The 17044-nt window shown below is 46.1% G+C and overlaps 1 long non-coding RNA gene across 10 annotated transcripts in view; it reads left to right on the top strand.

Moving 5' to 3' along the window:
- The window catches only part of LOC129211696 (uncharacterized), a 281089-nt gene that overhangs the window by 229387 nt on the left and 34658 nt on the right, over nucleotides 1–17044 (top strand). For 9 of the 10 annotated variants that reach the window (XR_008578925.1, XR_008578931.1, XR_008578922.1 and 6 more), the window contains one exon: nucleotides 12594–12730. The exons of the other annotated variant lie outside the window; for it this stretch is intronic. This is a non-coding gene — a long non-coding RNA (uncharacterized LOC129211696). The remainder of the gene's footprint in view (nucleotides 1–12593; nucleotides 12731–17044) is intronic. 10 annotated transcript variants of the gene reach the window in all.

Here is a 17044-nt window from a genome sequence, read left to right on the forward strand (position 1 = left end):
ACGCCATGAGGTCACTGCCTGCAGCAGTGATGCAGGCGAGACTGGAAAGGTTTTGTATCCAAATTAATAAATGCAGCGCAGCCTGGGCCTGTTCTTGGCTGTCCTTCCACCAGCTCTGGTAGGAAGCAGTCATCAGGCTGACAGCTCCGTCTGCAGCTTACAGACCACTGCAGCATCTTGTCGTCAGAGCGAATGGTGCCAGTTACCCAAACAGATGACCCCACGGTTAGAATCACTGTTTGATCCTCTGGCTCCCGTTCCTCAGCTGTTGATCAGACCAACATCTGCCTCGGTGCTAGTGCAGGTGATCCCACAGCTCAGCTCCTGCATCAAACTTTGCATTTCCAGGGGCAATTCTGCTATTGCCGTGGTGGCTATTTTCAATGAGCAGGTTTTTCCTCCCCTGAGCACGGGCAGGGAGCATGCATGGCTGCTGCTGTTTCTAGATGTTATGATACTGTCAGCCTGTTCCCTTTTTACAAGCAGCACAAAATGGTTTTCCATAGTAGGATGAGAGCCTCGGAGCTGGGCTCAGTATAAAGCCCAGCTCCCTGGTGATTGTCATCCCTTTGGATCTGACCCAGACCTCCTGAACACCGCCAGCAGAGTTCTCTCCTCAGCGCTCTGCATTAATGCCACATGCTTTTGAGGAAACCAGCACGTCCCCGGGTTGTCAAGTGTAGTGAGAACAGAGATACACATTTTCATCTTATTTGTAGGACTCCTCTGCCCCCAGCTATCCCAGGTGCTGTGGAGGTCAGCGAGCTTGCCTAGAAATTCCCGTTGAGTAACAGTGATACTTTGGGAATCTCAGTACAGGAGCAGCTGTTTGGGGATCCCAAACTGCATTGCAATTGAGGCATTGCCCTCAGTTTTCTATCAAGGCACAGAGATGTTACGTGGTTTGTTAGAAGGCATTATAGAGCTCTAAGCATGGGAGGCTCCTGGGCTTACTCTTTCAGTGAGAGGCTTAGACATGCAGTGAGGTATTTCTGATAAGGCCCTCTGACAATTTGCTGAGAACAAGATCCAGTCATTAATCAGTTTTAATAGTTTCCCAGGCTGACTTACGTACTTGTTTTACGTGCACACACACGCACACAAACCCTGATACATTTGAGGTTGCCTTGTACTGAAAACTCTACATCTTCCATATTCAACACAGATTAAATCTTTATTTTTCTTCAAAATTTTGCAGTGAGAGTGAAATTAATATTTCTCAGCTCAACTTCAAAGCAAGCAACCAAACCGCTCACTTAGGGTCCATATCCCAGTGCGTGCAGATCAGCCTAACCGCAGCAATGGCAGTGGAGTTGCAAGAGTGATGGGGCCTCCAAGCCCACAAGAAATGACGGATCAAATAGTTCCTCCTCCAGGTTTGCAAGGACTGAGACATATATATATATATATGTATATATATATATGGCTATACAATTGTGGGGAGCCTTTCCCATAATTCACGCTGTCCATCATAAAGCACCATACTAGGTGTTTGTACCTAACAACCTCCCTCTGCTCTTCAGGAGAACAGCCCCACAAACCAAATCCAAGTTGCATCTCCAAAGTGTCCTGCAGCGCACCCTCACTGGGCACTTTCCAGGGCTGACCATTGCAATTAATAACAATTAAAAGCAGCGCAGAGCAGCAAGGGGATAAATGCCTATCTATCTCAGTTAGTTTCAAAGCTGTTGCAGATTGCACACTCCAAATCACAGAAGGGAGCTGATGCCACGGGTGAGGAGCAATGGTTAAAAAAGTCCTGGCTGCTTCCCAGAGTGCTGAAGTACTAATTAGGGCCATGGACAGTCAGCTAATTCAGACCTTAATGAGCCCTAAGGGACTGCGAGATAACAAAAGCTCAGATGGGTACACCACTGTGCAGCCTCGAAGCAGTGCTGTTTTATTAATAAGAGCCTTGACAATAGATGTAGTATTGTGCATGCAACTGGGAGGAAACTGGAAAAGGAGCCTGTGAAATCTGGACAGTGGAGGCAAGTCCAGCCTTCCCTAATGGCAGATTTCACCCGTTAAAAAGCCAGATGCACATCAGCAAGATTTGAGAGCTGTGAAATTGGGTTGTTAGTCCTTGGGTTGCAAAGAGAAATTAAATGTGTCCAAAGGCGAGACCAAAGTCTTCCTCTTGTTTTGAGGACTTTGGAGTGGATCTTAAATTTCTTCTCTAGGTGGTCACTTTTTTGGTTTTATTTTGAAAAAAGTCACAGTGCCTTTCCTATCCTTCATTTTCTTGGAAAGCGTCTTTTGTATGGGCATAGCAAAGATCTTTGTGTGTTCGCAGGCAGACCTGTGATCTGCCCTTGTCCCCTTATCACCCGAGTGGAAACATGGCTAACATCTAACACAGGATGCTTCCATGCCTCTAGGATATAAACCAGATATGAGGCAAAAAAGAAAAACAAAAAAAACCTCACAGCTGTCCTTGCAACCTGCTCCCAGGGAGTCCTGTGTACCTTTTTAATCATCTTCAGTTAGCTTTATCTGATGCACTGTGGACCCTTTGCGGTCATGTACGTGGCCTTTTCCAGCAGAGCCTTCCTCTCTTGGATATTTGCTCTTTTGAAGCATAACTAAATGATTTTGAACAGAAACAATGAGATTTCCTTTTTGGGGGTATCCTGGCAAACATGGGGCCACCCATGCGCTCCAGCCAGGCTGCTCAGCCAAAGCAAATATTCCCACTTGCTCCCCGCTGGCTGCCAGGGCTGTGGGGCCCCAAACCCTGCCAGAGATGTTTGCTCCTGAGCGAAGGCAGTAAGCGTTGCTGCTGTCCTGCTCCCGCTGTGCCTGTGTGTGTGCAAAGGCATTCCTAACCCAGGCTTCTTTCTGGGCAGTGATGGGCAGGATCTGGCCTTTAATCACAGGTTTTCACAAGGGCTTGTGCTTGTCTGGCAGTAGCACCAATTATCTCTGCATTTAGCCTACCGAGAAGTTAGGGGTAATTGACACAATTTTGCTTCAGAGCTCATTTTTAATGAATTAAATTTAAATTTAATTAACTATTTCTCACATTTTAATACTTTTTTTTTTCTTCTTAGTAAGCTAAAATGCTAATTGTGGAGCAGATGAACGTAATGTTAAGTTAGTTTTCAAAGAGGGTAATGGAGAGGAGGAAATCTCTGCACACGCGATGGATCCTCCTTGCCAAAGGAGCATTAGGTCTCCTTTAAGTTCCTTTCCCTCCCCATTGGGCCTATTTTTAGATACTGTATTATATTATATGTATATGAGAATCCTCCTGGGATTGTTGCAATTCATTCTGCAAATAAAAACGGCCTTTTTTGCAGACTGCTTCAAACCTGGTCTTGCTGAGAGCCCAGGAGCCTCTTCCCTGATGTGTAACCATTGCACCCTGGTCATTGCATTGCTGAGTCCATCCCATTTGTCACAAATTCTTTCAAAGTACTGTATACAATTTTATTTTTATTTTGTATTACATGTATCAAAGTAGACCTGTGCTAAACCTTTGAATATCAAACCCCTGCAAAAAAGAGGGAGAAGTTAGGTGTTAGCTCACCTGGAAAGGTCCATCTGGCCAATGGTAAGGAAGGTTAATTTGGTTTCCCTGCTAAAATAAAGGATGGTGCCTTGCTCCTTACCCCTGTTTACACAGCTCAGGAACAGCTCCGTGCTTTGTAAGGCAGGATCACACCCTTCCTCTCATTGCCAAAGTGTGTTTCCTGAGAAAGTACAACCTGTCTCCTCTATCTGCCGCTGGGATCAAAATAGCTGGGGGGGGGGGGAGCTCTCCTCCCCCTTCCCCATGCGGGAAGTGTTACTCAAAAACCCAAGCCGCGTGCGGCACCTGCTAACCGGCCCCCACGCCCAGGGCTCGGCGTTTCCCAAAGCGGGTCAGGCTGTGCTGCCGGCAGGGATAATCATCTGCTGGGGCACGCAGTTGTAAAGGGCTGGGAGTCGGTGTGCTACACGTGTTGTGTTAGATGCTGCGTGGAGGTACCCGGGCAGCTCCAAATGCTGATGCAAGAGTCCAAGGCACTCAGCACAGTCCTGCTGTGACCGCAGGTGGTCAACAGGTTCTTTGTAGTTATGTTCTGTCTTTGTAGTTATGTTCTGGCTTTTGTATCATGTCAGTATTAACAGCTTGCACCCCCCCCCCAACTATCCCAGCCAGGCAAATGCGTTGTTTGCTACTACCTTCTCCTCTGCTTCTGTCCTCCCCCTGTGCTGCAAAGGGCAATGTGTCCCTCCAACCCACAGCTAACCTCTAGTATTTGCCACATGGGCAGTTTCTTTCCGATGCTCTGGCTTTTCATACTACTGCAAGTGGAAATGGCTGCAGCATGGACAGGAAAAAAGTGCTTATTTTTGGCCTGCTGAACTTAGTACCAGAGAATAATGGGACGTGTTGCAAATTGTGACCTGGCATGAAATCCTGAAGTTCTTTTTGCTAATATTTTGATATATGAACCTTTGAAATTTCATTTTGCAATCTAAGATCCTAAGAAGAGCATAAAATAGTACAAGGTTTGTAAGAGTCAGGGGGGCCCACGAGACAAATGCAGGTGTTTTCCTTGTCATGGAGCGAGTCTGTCTCATTTGCAGAGCTTTTGCTTTAGGAAGTGTTTTTAGACCAGACATGTGCTTGCTTACTAACCTGTTTGCTGCAATACTGTAAGGGTATTTGGTTTTCTTCTTGTTATTTTGAGTGAAACCTGCTATGTCATGCAGATTTTTCAATCAAAATTCCCTAGTGACAGTTCTTCTGAGTCATCGTCTTTTAGCAACTAGCTATTGGAAGTCTCTCCTTCCCCATTCCCAGCTTCCAAACCATTTTAAAGAACTAGAAGAGTCTTATTCAGAGATGAAGAAATTAAACACCACCGAACATCACTCTCACTCCCCTTTTCCCACACATTTTCTGCCATACCTCCTACCTCCCCCACATCAGCTCCTGGCTTGCTCTGAGTTTGACACTCAGAAAAATGGGGAGCTAAGGGTAATGCCTGGATGGAGACGGGAATTCATACACTTTTATGCCTGTGTATACTCTGCTTCTTGACTCTGGGATGGACAGAGGTGGTGTGTTACTGCTGTAAGATCATTATGTGCTTACTCTGGAGGTCTCTGCAGCTGCTCGGCCATTGACTCCTGGGAATATCTTACTCAATGCCATAGAGAGAATGATACTTCTATATGTATGATAGAGATGATGTAACCCTCTGGATTCTCTGCATCGTACTTCCAGCTGAAATACAACATTCGTGGGTGCTCCACTGTGTGAGTTTGATCAGGGTATCTAGGTGGAAACAACTCTCTTCTGATCATCAAAATAGTTTTTATTTATTTATTTAAAATTATAAATATGAGAAGACAAAAAAACCCCACAAACCTGAAACCCGCATGTCTGTAAGAATCATGAAGCAGTAACCTTCTGTTTAAGTCTGGTTTCCTGGCACCACTGCTCACCGCTAGCAGTGAAATACATGGAGGAAGGCTGTATAGCCAAATGGAAAGTGAAGGGAAATACGATTCACCAGATATTTTGCAACCTTGTCATTAGGAAACCAAGTAGGTGGAAGAGCTGGTTTGGATTAGGAATTCCTCATCCCTCCCTGTGCTTAGTTCCCTTCTCCCTTTTCACCTCTTACTCAATGTAGAATTCATTAATATGACAGTGATATATTAGGCGAGCGCTGAAGAGATATTTTGCCTCTTCTCCCAAGTCAATCCTCCTTCCTCCCTCCTATTCCTCAGCTCCCTTCTTGGGCAGCATCCTTGTTCCTATGCTTTGGGCGGTATGGGGGCCCAGAAGGGCTTTGGTCTGTTGGTTCCCATCTGGAACCCCTTGTCCCTGGGTTTTGCCACGTGTCTCATAGGAGCGGTGAATAAGCCCTACTTTTTGTATTTTTCCCTCCTAACCACTGTTTGATGGCCGTATCCTGGGACAACAATCTAAGAAAAATAATTAGCAAAGCTCACAGGAATAACAAACCATGAAAATTCAACTGTTTGGCATTATCAAGGAGAAGAAATGTGAAATGGTTACACACCTTAATTCATTAATGTGTTAATTGATTTCACAAAATTTGTTTGCAGGCACTTAAAGCAGTCTCTCTGCTTGTTATGAACTTCAAGTACAAAACATAAGTACGGAAGACAAGGCTGCCACTTGCACAAATAAATGAAAATACTTATATAGCATAAGTTGCCTGAAAGCAAAAATCAAATTCTTTCCTGTTCTGCTAAATTTGGTATGGGTAAGAAATAGAAACTTTCTGCATTTCCAGTACTCTGTGAAGAAGAAAAGGGAAATCTTTTTTCCCCATTAATAACAAGGACTTAAGGGTCAATCAGAACAGAAAAGCCATCTCAGTGAATTTATTTTTTTGTCAAAAAAACCCCTCATCAATCTATTGTCATAGATGAATGCTAGTGAGAGAATTGAGACCTAGAAATGAAATGGAATTGTTGTCATACTAAGTGTGTCTCCTTTCAAAAACACTTCCACTGGTATTTATTTTTTTGTATTGATTTCAAGAAGCTCTGGCTACAAAACAGGTCCTCTTTTGGCATGAATGCTTCCCTTGAGAATGTTTTCCAGGTGTTTTTCTGAACACAGATGTAGAGATGAGAAATCCAATCAGCAATGCAGCAGAGGGAATGGCTTCAAAGGGTAACCCATTGTAATGGTTTGGCATTACTTTCTCAGCATCTTTGCTTGGACATCTTAAGCCAAAGATGCTATTGCTCTCGGGAGAGAAGAACCATCCTTCCCCCACTTTCTTTCTAAAAGTCTAACACGCATCCAGAAGATAAGAATGATGCTCCTAGAGAGAGGAAAAGAAAAGTGCAGATTGCTCAATTTGAAAGAAAACAATTTTTTTCTCCCATTTTATTTTAAGTGGAGATGGGCTCTAATAAAAAGGGTTGCTGGGTGGGAAGGGACGTGTCCTCCCTTACTTCTGATGGAAACAAGGCTGGATGAGCTGGCTCAGTGCTGACAGGCAATGGGTGTTTCCCTCACTGAAATGAAATCTATATTTACATTTCATGGGTGTCTCCCTGCCCCCCTACATCCCCCCCAGGTATTTTTTGCTGGACAGCTGTCAACTGGCTGACCAGTTTGGGTCATCTCCATGTAAAGCTTTGATTTTGAAAAGCAGTTTGGGACTGAAATGGGGCTGCATTCAGGGCGTGAAGGGTCTTTCTAACCGAGCACAATGGAAGTGGCAACCATGAACCACGGCCTAAAGTTGTTTCTTCCCGTCACTTTTCAGCATGTATTTCTCTGAGCAGTGTCAGAGGACAACCTGCATTGATGAAGATGTGACCTTTGTGATTATTGCTACTGTGACGCTTCCAACTATTTAGGGTTTAGGAAGAGTTCAGGCATCTGAAAATGCATTATCTTAACATTTGACAAGATGAAAATCTGGAGGAGAGAGTATTAAGAATTTGCTTTTCATTAACACAAACTAATTAAATCATTTAGCTAGCACTTGCAGTACTGAGAGCATGCAGCCACGTACTGTTTTGAGGTTTCACTTGTTTTTCTGCCAAGTTCTAGTCTCCAGGCCAGCTTTATTTTTGAGCAGAAGCTAAGAACTTTCAGACAATCTCAATCTCAAGCATCATCCACTGGATCTGCTAATTTGTGGCTAGATTGTGCAACTCTTAGCCAGCCAATGTGACTAATTTTAGATGTGCCTCACAGGGCAAGTGTGGGACAGCTTTTGCTTAAGTACAGGCTAGAGGAACAGCCCCCAGCACAAGAATTAATTGTATAAGAATTTAGTACCATCATGAGTAAGGCTCATATGATGTAGCCCTTTCTTTTAATTCTGTGTTGTTAATGTGAACTTTGCTGTAGTCAAGGGCTTCCAGAGAATATTCTTTATAGAACACTCAGTTCCTAAAACCCTTTTATTTCTCAGTAGCAGAACCTCACCCCTTCTGTGGTTTCAGCATACAGTCTGGGAAAAGGGGCTTTCTCCTGTTTGGTTGCAGGTTCATCTCTCTGCCATTGTCCTTCTCACATCTTTGTTGGATGTAGACTTTGTTTTCCTTTAATAAACTTATTTTTAGCTCAATAAAACACACTTGAGAAACCAGCCTTCCCAGGCAGTCATGCTGCTGCCTAAGCAACTGTATTCTTTCTGAAGCATTTCATGTAGGGTGGTTTGGTTTTTTTTTTTCCCCCCTGGTAAGTAGTAAAGCTGCCCTGAAATACACGTGGTGCTTGGACTGCAGTTTTATTTCCCAAGAAAGGCTGAAATGCTGCAAGTGAACAGTTAAACCCTGACTGACTCTAGTGAAGTGAGGATGAAGCGGGACTAGCCAGTATATAACCTTGATAAAACTGGGAATATGTCGGTACATCGCATCCAGAAAGAACAAAACCCGGACCCAGCTTCTCACTCAGCAGACTGCAGGAGCCCAATGCACTCGCTCCCTGCTCGTCCCCCACTTTCCAGCTCCGAGGGAAGGCTGGGTTGTCCGGAGGCGAGAGCGGAACCGGCCCTCCAGATCCCGGTGTGGCTCACGGGGGCTTGCAGGGGCTTGCACCTGGGAGGGATTTGGCTAGCAAGGCTGAAGAGAGCCTGGCAAAAGGAAAGAAGGAAATCTGCAACAAAATCTGAGAGGAGACTTAGTACTGAGATGATTTGTGTAGAAGAGTCAGCAAATTGAAAGCAGAGCTTATAACATGGACAAAAGTGCAGAGATTCTGATGTTTGCCTGATTAATTCAGAGGAAAATTCCCTGTAGACTTCAGTACCCTTTCAGGGAGGCGCTTCCTGTGCTGCTGCTGCCAGATTTGGTTCAGTTCAGCCTCAGAGTGACTTTGCCTGGTGAGAGTAAAGCTCCAGGACCTTTCTCGAGGGCAGCGTGAGTGCCCTCACAGTTACAGCCAGCAAAGTACATGGTATTTCTCTCTGCTTGTGGGACCCTAGAGCTGGCTGTGCAGTATTGCTAACAGAGACCTTTGCAGGGAATAAACGTAGGGGAATGATCGTTGCAGCCCAGGGAATGAGGAGAGATGGGCCAGGGCCACGGATTTGTGTCTGGCTGGTTCTCAGCAGCTCATAAGAAGAGGCTTGCTCAGTCTCAGCCCTTCCATTCAAACGGTTATCCTAAGGGAGTTCTCACTAGCTATCTAGTTTGGGATACATTTTTTCCCTCGCTGCTGTCATTTTGCCATCATAGCTCCTAACTGATTGCTCAGTGCTGTTCACTCATAGCACCAGAGTTCAGGTTTTATTCCTATGATCAGGAGCTTACAAATGTCTTTTTTGCAAAGTACCATGTGCATCAGCACCTTGGTACTGCTGGGTACTGCCATGTCCATCGCTCCTGGAAATGGGGCCTTTTCCCACCATCAGCAATAGCAGTTTTAACCTCAAAGCCTGGCTCACTGCTAAGTTACAGCGCTCGTAACACATCTCTGCTGGCCTGGGACCGCTCAATGGAAACTCGGCTACAGTGAGAGGCAGAAGATGAGTTGAGAGAAAACACTCAGGAGCAAAAGCAGGAGAGATAACAGCCTCTGTACCACAGCAAGTTTTTAAGAAGGGAGCTTTGCAGATGTTTAAGGAAACCTGCTGCAGGTCTGGAAGGACGTGCACAGACAAATGCTTGAGAACTGGCTGTGGGGAGGCACTGTGGTCCAGTTGGAAATAGAGAACGACAATGATTAATGCAGGATACGAGATGATAGTTAGCAGGGAATGGGCTGGAAAGGATTTTGCAAGTGAAAGCCGAGCCCTGCAAACCGAAGGGCTCCTTACCTCACTGCTTTCTCCTGTGAGAGAAGGTGAAATGAGGATGCCACGGAGCAGGGGTGGCACTGCCTGGCCAAGGCGATACGGTGCTCTCTGCATGTAAATGAAAAATGTGGAAAGCATGAAGAAAAAATATTAAATGCAAAGAGAAATTATTAAAACCAACAAAAGTTGAGAAAGGGCTGCTGTGCCCCTGCCTTGGCCATTGTTCCCATCTTTCAGAGATGTCCTGTCTAGCTGGGATCCAGGCTCCATCAGACTAATTTTGAATTTAAAAGAGTTCTCATTATGCCTTTTACTGCCCTCTCAATTGCATTTGAATCAAACCATGGGACCCAAACAATTAAAGTTTTGAATGTCCTTAACCCTGGTTTCAGGTGGAACTGTAACAGGTTGTACCCTGGCACCTGGGCAGCGGGGTGTCAGGACACCCCTCACGTCTTGGCGTGCTGGTTTTTCTCATTACTAGAATGAACGGTGGGGGTGAGTGCGTGCACACTGTGTCCAAGCATAGTGCCTTCCCAGTCTGCTCTGGGCTTCTAGGCACCATTACATGTATAACAAGAAATAATGTCCCTGGAAGAAATGCTGCTGTTTAACTGACTCGCTCATGGCTTTGTTTCAGCCGTTACAACATTGCAGAACTAATGGCCAGTCACTAACATTACAGCAACATCCTTGTCACAAATGAATGCACACACTGAGCTTTAGTTCTGTAATGTCATCGGGATGGCAGATAATGAGAAAGAAGAATTTTTGCTCTTAAATTGCAGCACATGGGGAAAAAAAAATCTGAAGTAGAAAGCAGAGGAACTTGTGAATCACCTCACTGATCAAGGATTTACAAGTCAGTGCTGGTCAGAGCAGGGAACTAGGGTGATGACAGAAGTCTACATTTTCTGAACAAGCTGTACAAGCAAGATGTGTCTGGGAAACGAGAAGGCGATGAATTAAATACAGAAGGAAATAAAAGCAAAGAGGAGAAGAAAGGAAGGAAGGAGAGGAAAGAAAGAGAGAGGGAGGGAAGAAAAAGAAAGGAAGAAAGAAAGGAAGGAAGAAAGAAAAGAAAGGAAAGAAAGAAAATAAGAAGGCAAGAAATGCATCCATTTGTAAGTCTAAAGCTACCCCGAAGGATGGGAGCAGGAGCCCTGCCCAGGCCAGCCCTGGGTGAAGGCTCCACAGAAACGCTGGTGCTGGGGTTGGCAGCGGCCGCAGCTGAGGCTGGGTTCGGTTCAGACAGGCACATGGCAGATTGGCCAGTCCAGCACTCCTTTATGGCCTGCCACGGGAAAAGGGATGCGGCGTGGGGCTTGGCTGTGTAGCAAGCCGGTGGAGAACACAGCATCTGGCATCTCACCCAGGCTGTGGGGCCAGGAGACAGTGAGCTAGCCAAGGGACGGGCTGGCCATGGGGGGCTGCTCTTTGGGGCCAGCTGCCTGTCCGGCTCTCCAGGACCCTCTGGCTAGAGAAGCTTATTGCTTTTTCAGAGAGGGCGATGGTGTTACCAATGTCCAGTGCAGCAGCTCGGGTGGCCCCAGGAGCCTCCAGCGAGGCAGGAAGAGGCAGGTGTTCACTGGGCAGAAAGAAGCTTTTGCCGTGCTGCACCCAGGTGCCCGCAATTGCTACAGCAGGCGCTGTGATCTCTGCACCGGATTCCCTTTGATCAGTACCGCTTTGTTCATTTTGTAAGCCCTCGGCCTTTCTGTTCCTTTCAAATACTGCTGAAATTTCTGACACTGGCATGCTTGAAATGATGTCCCCTAATGCACCACCCTCTCCCCACCACCTTAGTCTTCCAGTGCAATCATTCTCCAGCTTTAGCACTGAACTCTGTTCTTGGGAACCAAATAATAACAATGCTTCTTCAAGAGCAGCTTTAAGTTCATACGAGCCATAAGTCAAGGGGAACAATTTAATTAAAAAAAAAAATTTTACTTAGACAAGCGTTACCATGTCATTAATACCGCTTTCATTTGCTAAGTCTTTTTACAGCCCACTTTTAGCCTGCAGTCTGCCTGCTGTTTGCTCTGAGTGCTCTGCTAGACCGGACGGGAACAGTAACTGTGATCGGCTTCGCTGGCTGGTTTTTTTATGCTTAGTTTCACTTGAAGGGTCTCCACTGTGATGTTTGGATAGAAACACTGCAGAGACATGGTTATTTATTTAAACCATCTGTTTCCATTGGCACAAAGATAGCCTATCACAATATTTCTGTTGGTCTTCGAGCTCTTTGCACACCTGGCAGTGGCCGTGCACGTTAGCAGATCCAAGTGAACAGATCCTGCTGTTAGGAACAGTTCATGCTAGTTTGGTACAGGTATAAATAATGCCTATCGCTGAAGACAATGCCCTTTTTCTGCTGCCTTTTCCGAATTTCTCATCCTCCAGTTTGGGAATAGCACAGGAATTATAACGGGGGAGAGGGAGAGTGGAATTCAAACTGGCATTTCTATAGCAGTTTATATCAGCCTTTCTCCTCCAGAAAAAGCTTTTTGTTTGTGTTTGGTGCAGGATAAGTATGGCCTTTAACCCTCTACGTGACTGGGTATCACTAACATGCCTTTTCATGAAAAGCCAAAAGAATGACAGAGTCAGGGCAAAAACCAGCGCTGAGCAGTCTCCCCTGGGATTCTTATCTCTGGCTTTTTGAGGACCTGTTATTCCCCAATGGTGAAACATCCCCATTAGCTCCTGACCCTGACTGTAGTCGCTAACTCAAGATGGGTCTGTCTGGGGAGTGTGAAGGAGCACTTTAACAGTGAACATGGGCTTTGGTGGGTGCTGCCTCTTAGGTATGAGCTCTGATTTCTTTCTCACCCCCGCCCCCCCCCACCCCAGGAGACAACATGAACACAGTCCCTGCTACCTCGAATTCCGCAGTCCGGTTTCCCATGTGTTGGTAAATCAGCGGGATCAGCACACACAAGGTGGAAGAAGTGGATAGGAAAACCCAACTGTGTGTTTCCCTTTGCCAGGTAAGCGTTGTTATCACCTGCTCCAGCATAAAACCATGCTGTATCCACACACAACAAACAACTTGCTTCTCCCTGTCCAGAGATGTCATTAATGGAGCCTCTGGGTAGCACTAAAAGTTATGTGTGAGGCTGAAACCACTCATCTGTAATCAGGCAACAAAATCAAACTTGTTTAATGATACATCCAGACAGTAAAAATAAGGCCAGTGTAAGTGCGCTAGCAACACCGATAACAGCATGACACATCCTTGAGCAATTTGGCTGTGCGCTCGCCTCCCCAGCCGGCCGGCAGCACGCACAGCCGGCGCTGCGAGCAGCGGGCAGGCCACACGCCGTTAGTCAGCCCCTTCTCTGTGGTGTACAAGAATTTCTTGCTTTTCTCCATCCGTTTCCTTTTGCCCCTGGCAATCCTGCCCACACCCGACAAGCAGGCTGCAAGTACCGCAGCCGGAATCCAGGCTGGGACAGGTGCTGCAGGCAGGATACGTACCTTGCATGTCAAAGCCCCCTTAGCATTACCTTTGTAGTACCTTTACCGTCACCAGCAAACAGCAGATGCCTTCAGGCGGCGATTCGGCAGGACCAAACGTGGTGGCTTTGTGGGCAGCCTGCACACTCGCAGTCCTTCAAGGACGGGCACAAACCGTCCCGGGAGCTGAACCAGAGCCCACGCCACCCGTCTTGGCTCTCAGCACAGCTATGAGTATTTATTGTATTTGCTCCTATTTTCTTTTCCTGGTCCAAAGACTCTGGATTTCCTTTGTATAGCGTGAAACCACCGCAGCAGCAGGGCTGGCCAGGGACTCCTCTCTTGCTGCCCTGTATCTGTGGGGGGAGTGAAACTTTGAGGAAATCAGTGCGTTGGTCACATACTCCCTCTAAAACCAGCCTGTAGGATAAGGGCTCTTGTTAAGGCAGGTGGCAACGTGGTTGCAGCTCCCCTTGACAGGACGAGAGAATAACCCTCCCTGTTCCTGACCCACCTCACGCATACGCACAGCGCCCACCCATGTAATGGGCACCAGCGCTTTTGCCTGTTGGAGTAGGGCTCTTGGTGACTGCCACAGGCTTTGTGTCACTTGGGTGTCCCCTGGGAGCGCGAGGGCCCTCCGCAGCTCGCCACGGACACCAACACAACACAGCATGGCTGCAGCCAAACCAAAAAGTAAATTGCAAAAAACAAATGATGTATTTTAGGTCAGATAAGGCAGCAAGTGACAGATTTTTTTTTTTTTTTTACAACTGCACTACTAGTCCAATTTGCCCATCTCATCCTTTGCTGGATTTGGGCCTGTGAGGCTCTATAAAAACCGCACACTTCATGTCAGCTGGGGAGCAGGGCGTGCCATGAGGCTGCTCATCTTTGGCTCAGGAAAAGCACTGGTCTGGCTGCTGGGGAGTTAAAATACAGCAAGTGGCACGTCTTTGCATTTATCCAGCTTCCAAACAGAAAACAAAGAACTGGTGTGATAGCACAAATATGCGGAAAGCAATTCCACTTTAAGACATGTTAAAATACCTTTGACTCAAAAAAAACCTGCGGCCTGGGCTGCACAGGAGTGACTGATGGTGGGAGAGTTATCAAATGTCCAGGTCAGTCAGCATCAAATTGATATTAAAATTGCCTGGGTAACACGGCTCACACAGCTCTGCTCAGACCGTTCATCTCCAGGGGCCAGCTCTCGCCCGGGATGAAGAAACAGCCGGTGCCAAAGGACGGTCTGCGATAACAACAGCAGTGACTTCTGCTTCTGTAAATGACTTACTGGTTCAAACCTGCTGCTCTCTTCACACTGCTGCAGTGGTTTGCAGTGAATGTGATAGATTATCAACCTAGCTTATATAAAACCTGCCTTAAAAAAATCGCTGTCTTTAGGAGGAAGAGGTACTTCCTCTTAAGTGGCTGAGCTAAACTATCTCCAAGCATTCCCAGTCTGGATCAGTCCAGTCACTAAACCTGTGGATCAAGTACTGCTTTCAGCTAATCTGTAATAAGCCTGGGGTAGGTCACTGGGGTTGTTCCAACTTAAACCAGTTCAGAAAACAGTTAGGAATGGGATATATTTTCTTTTTTCCTTTTTTTTTTTTTTTTTTTTTTTTTTTTTTAAATCTCAGTTACAGTTCTAGGGCAGGACCCCACTCATTCAGAGGAGACTCTGGATGGCTGGTGTGTGGTGCCGTGGATGTCAGCTGTTACTTGTTTGGCATCACCACTCAGGGCAAGCCGTGCTGTGGCCAAGGGCCTCATACTTTTTGGTTTCCTATGAACCTGCAAAGGCTGGAATGCACATTTACACACCATCTGGGTATTTACTGCATGAATAAAAACTTCACAGCTTTTGTAAAAGTGAACTAAAAAGAGAAGCAAATATACGAATGCATCCTCTTATTGCTTCTCCAGATGAACTAAAGAGAATAAAACTCTTCTGAAGTTAACTTCCCTGACTTCCAGGAGCAGCTAGGAAGATACCACTGAGTCAGAGCCTGAATTCCCAGAGATTATTTATCAGCCAATTTAGTACCATGGTTTACCTGAAAAACCTAGATCCTAGCAACAAAATGTGTGTTCCCCTCCAGCTGTACAATGGGTATAAAAGCCAGACAGGTCCTAGCTGTGTACGCTATGGCTCTCTGCTGTTATAGCAACAGGGCAGGAACATGGGTGTGTACGAAGACGACCTGCATGTGTCCAGCCATTATCTCCACTCAAAATGCAATTACTGACTCTTCTGCCCAGCTGTGAGTGCAGAGGTAGCCAGTGGTGCCACACACTCCACAAGATGCCACAGACCAGAGCACTTCAAGCATTGATGTTGTCTTTATGAGGCCAAGTGTTTCTGCAAGGGCTTAACTTCTTTATGTATTCTCCTAAATGAAAAATTAAAGGCCCACAGTGTTCCTGTGTTGGAGATGATTTTTGTTGCTGCTGTAATCAGGACTGAAAGAGGCAAGTGCTCTGTGTCCCTCAGACAAAGCATGTGCCACCAGATGGGCTTTGGCTGCTCCGTCGGCAGCAGAGGTGCTGGAGGGAGGTTTGGAAATGGGCCCTGGGGGGCTCTTGGAGCCAGAACTATTTTTGAACAGTTGCTGCTGCACAGCCCAGCCTGTGGAAAGGGCTGAGCACAGAGACCCTGTCAAACCTGCAAGAGGTAACGAATTACTGTGGCTCTGAAATGAGAAGGTGCAAATCTTCACCAGGATGCATTTTGCCTGGAGAGAGCTGGAAGAAAAAGGATGTGAACATTACAAGCATTTAAGAAACACCATGTCTCTCTTTTCCGTAGCAAAGGTAAGAGGTTCAGACAAATAAACACAGGTTTACAATTTGTACCCCCAGTTTTGGGGAGATTATATTTACAGTTAACCAGCTAGTGTCCTTCCTTAGCAGTGAAGGATTGCAAAACAATTGGACAGTGCTTAGAAATGCTCTCGAAAATGCCAGTTATTCCTGCTGCATCCCCAGCAACATGCAATTCCAGTTTCTTCTGTAATAATCCAGCACAGATGGTGCATTACATGCTTTGGAGGATGCTGACCCGCTCCTGTACTTAGTGCAAAACCTGGTGCTGCTTCTTAGCTACAGAATAACAAGAAAATGTATTGTTTGGGGTAGATTGGGCTCTGTAATCCCAGCATCATCAGTCAGATTGAAAGTCTGATTCCTTAAAAAGGAAAAGCTCGGCTGTAATACCACGGATATATACACACGGATAAAACAGAGATCACTTTGACGTACAGTCATTCATACAACATTCCTGTCACGTCACAAACGTATCAGCCTAAAAGCTTTACTCATTCTGCTACAGTGCCCAAGCAGAGCGGGGGCCTGACTCTGCCCATGGAGGCTGTCAGCTCCACAGGGCATTCCCATGGATTTTTGCACAACAACGTGCTGTCAGCCACACAGCTCAGTAACTGCGCGGGCAGGGGAAGTAGTGTGATAGACCATTAAACAGGCAGAATCAATGTAGGTGTTCATTTTAAGGTCATTTCCCTACTGATCGTCGTTCCTTCCGAGTATTGAATTCTGTACTTTGACACATACGCAATAAAAGCTTTGGTGCAAACTGATGGCCTTAGGCACATGTTTCAGGGAATTTCTGAACCAAGGGCTCAGAGATCACCTGGCCACATCTGTCCTGCTGTGCCCTACTGCTCCCTTGGAGGGTGGGTTTGGTCTGTTACCCAGAAATACGTCCTAACAAACCTAGCACCCCGCACGGCAAATACAGTTTGAACTGGGTTTCTTTGGTTTTTGTTTTATGCAACCAAAGTTCATAGTAGCTGGGCAGCCAGAGAAAGCTAAAAACTGAA

This window comes from Grus americana, chromosome 12 (genome assembly GCF_028858705.1).
Source record: "Grus americana isolate bGruAme1 chromosome 12, bGruAme1.mat, whole genome shotgun sequence".
NCBI classification, from domain to species: Eukaryota; Metazoa; Chordata; class Aves; order Gruiformes; family Gruidae; genus Grus; species Grus americana.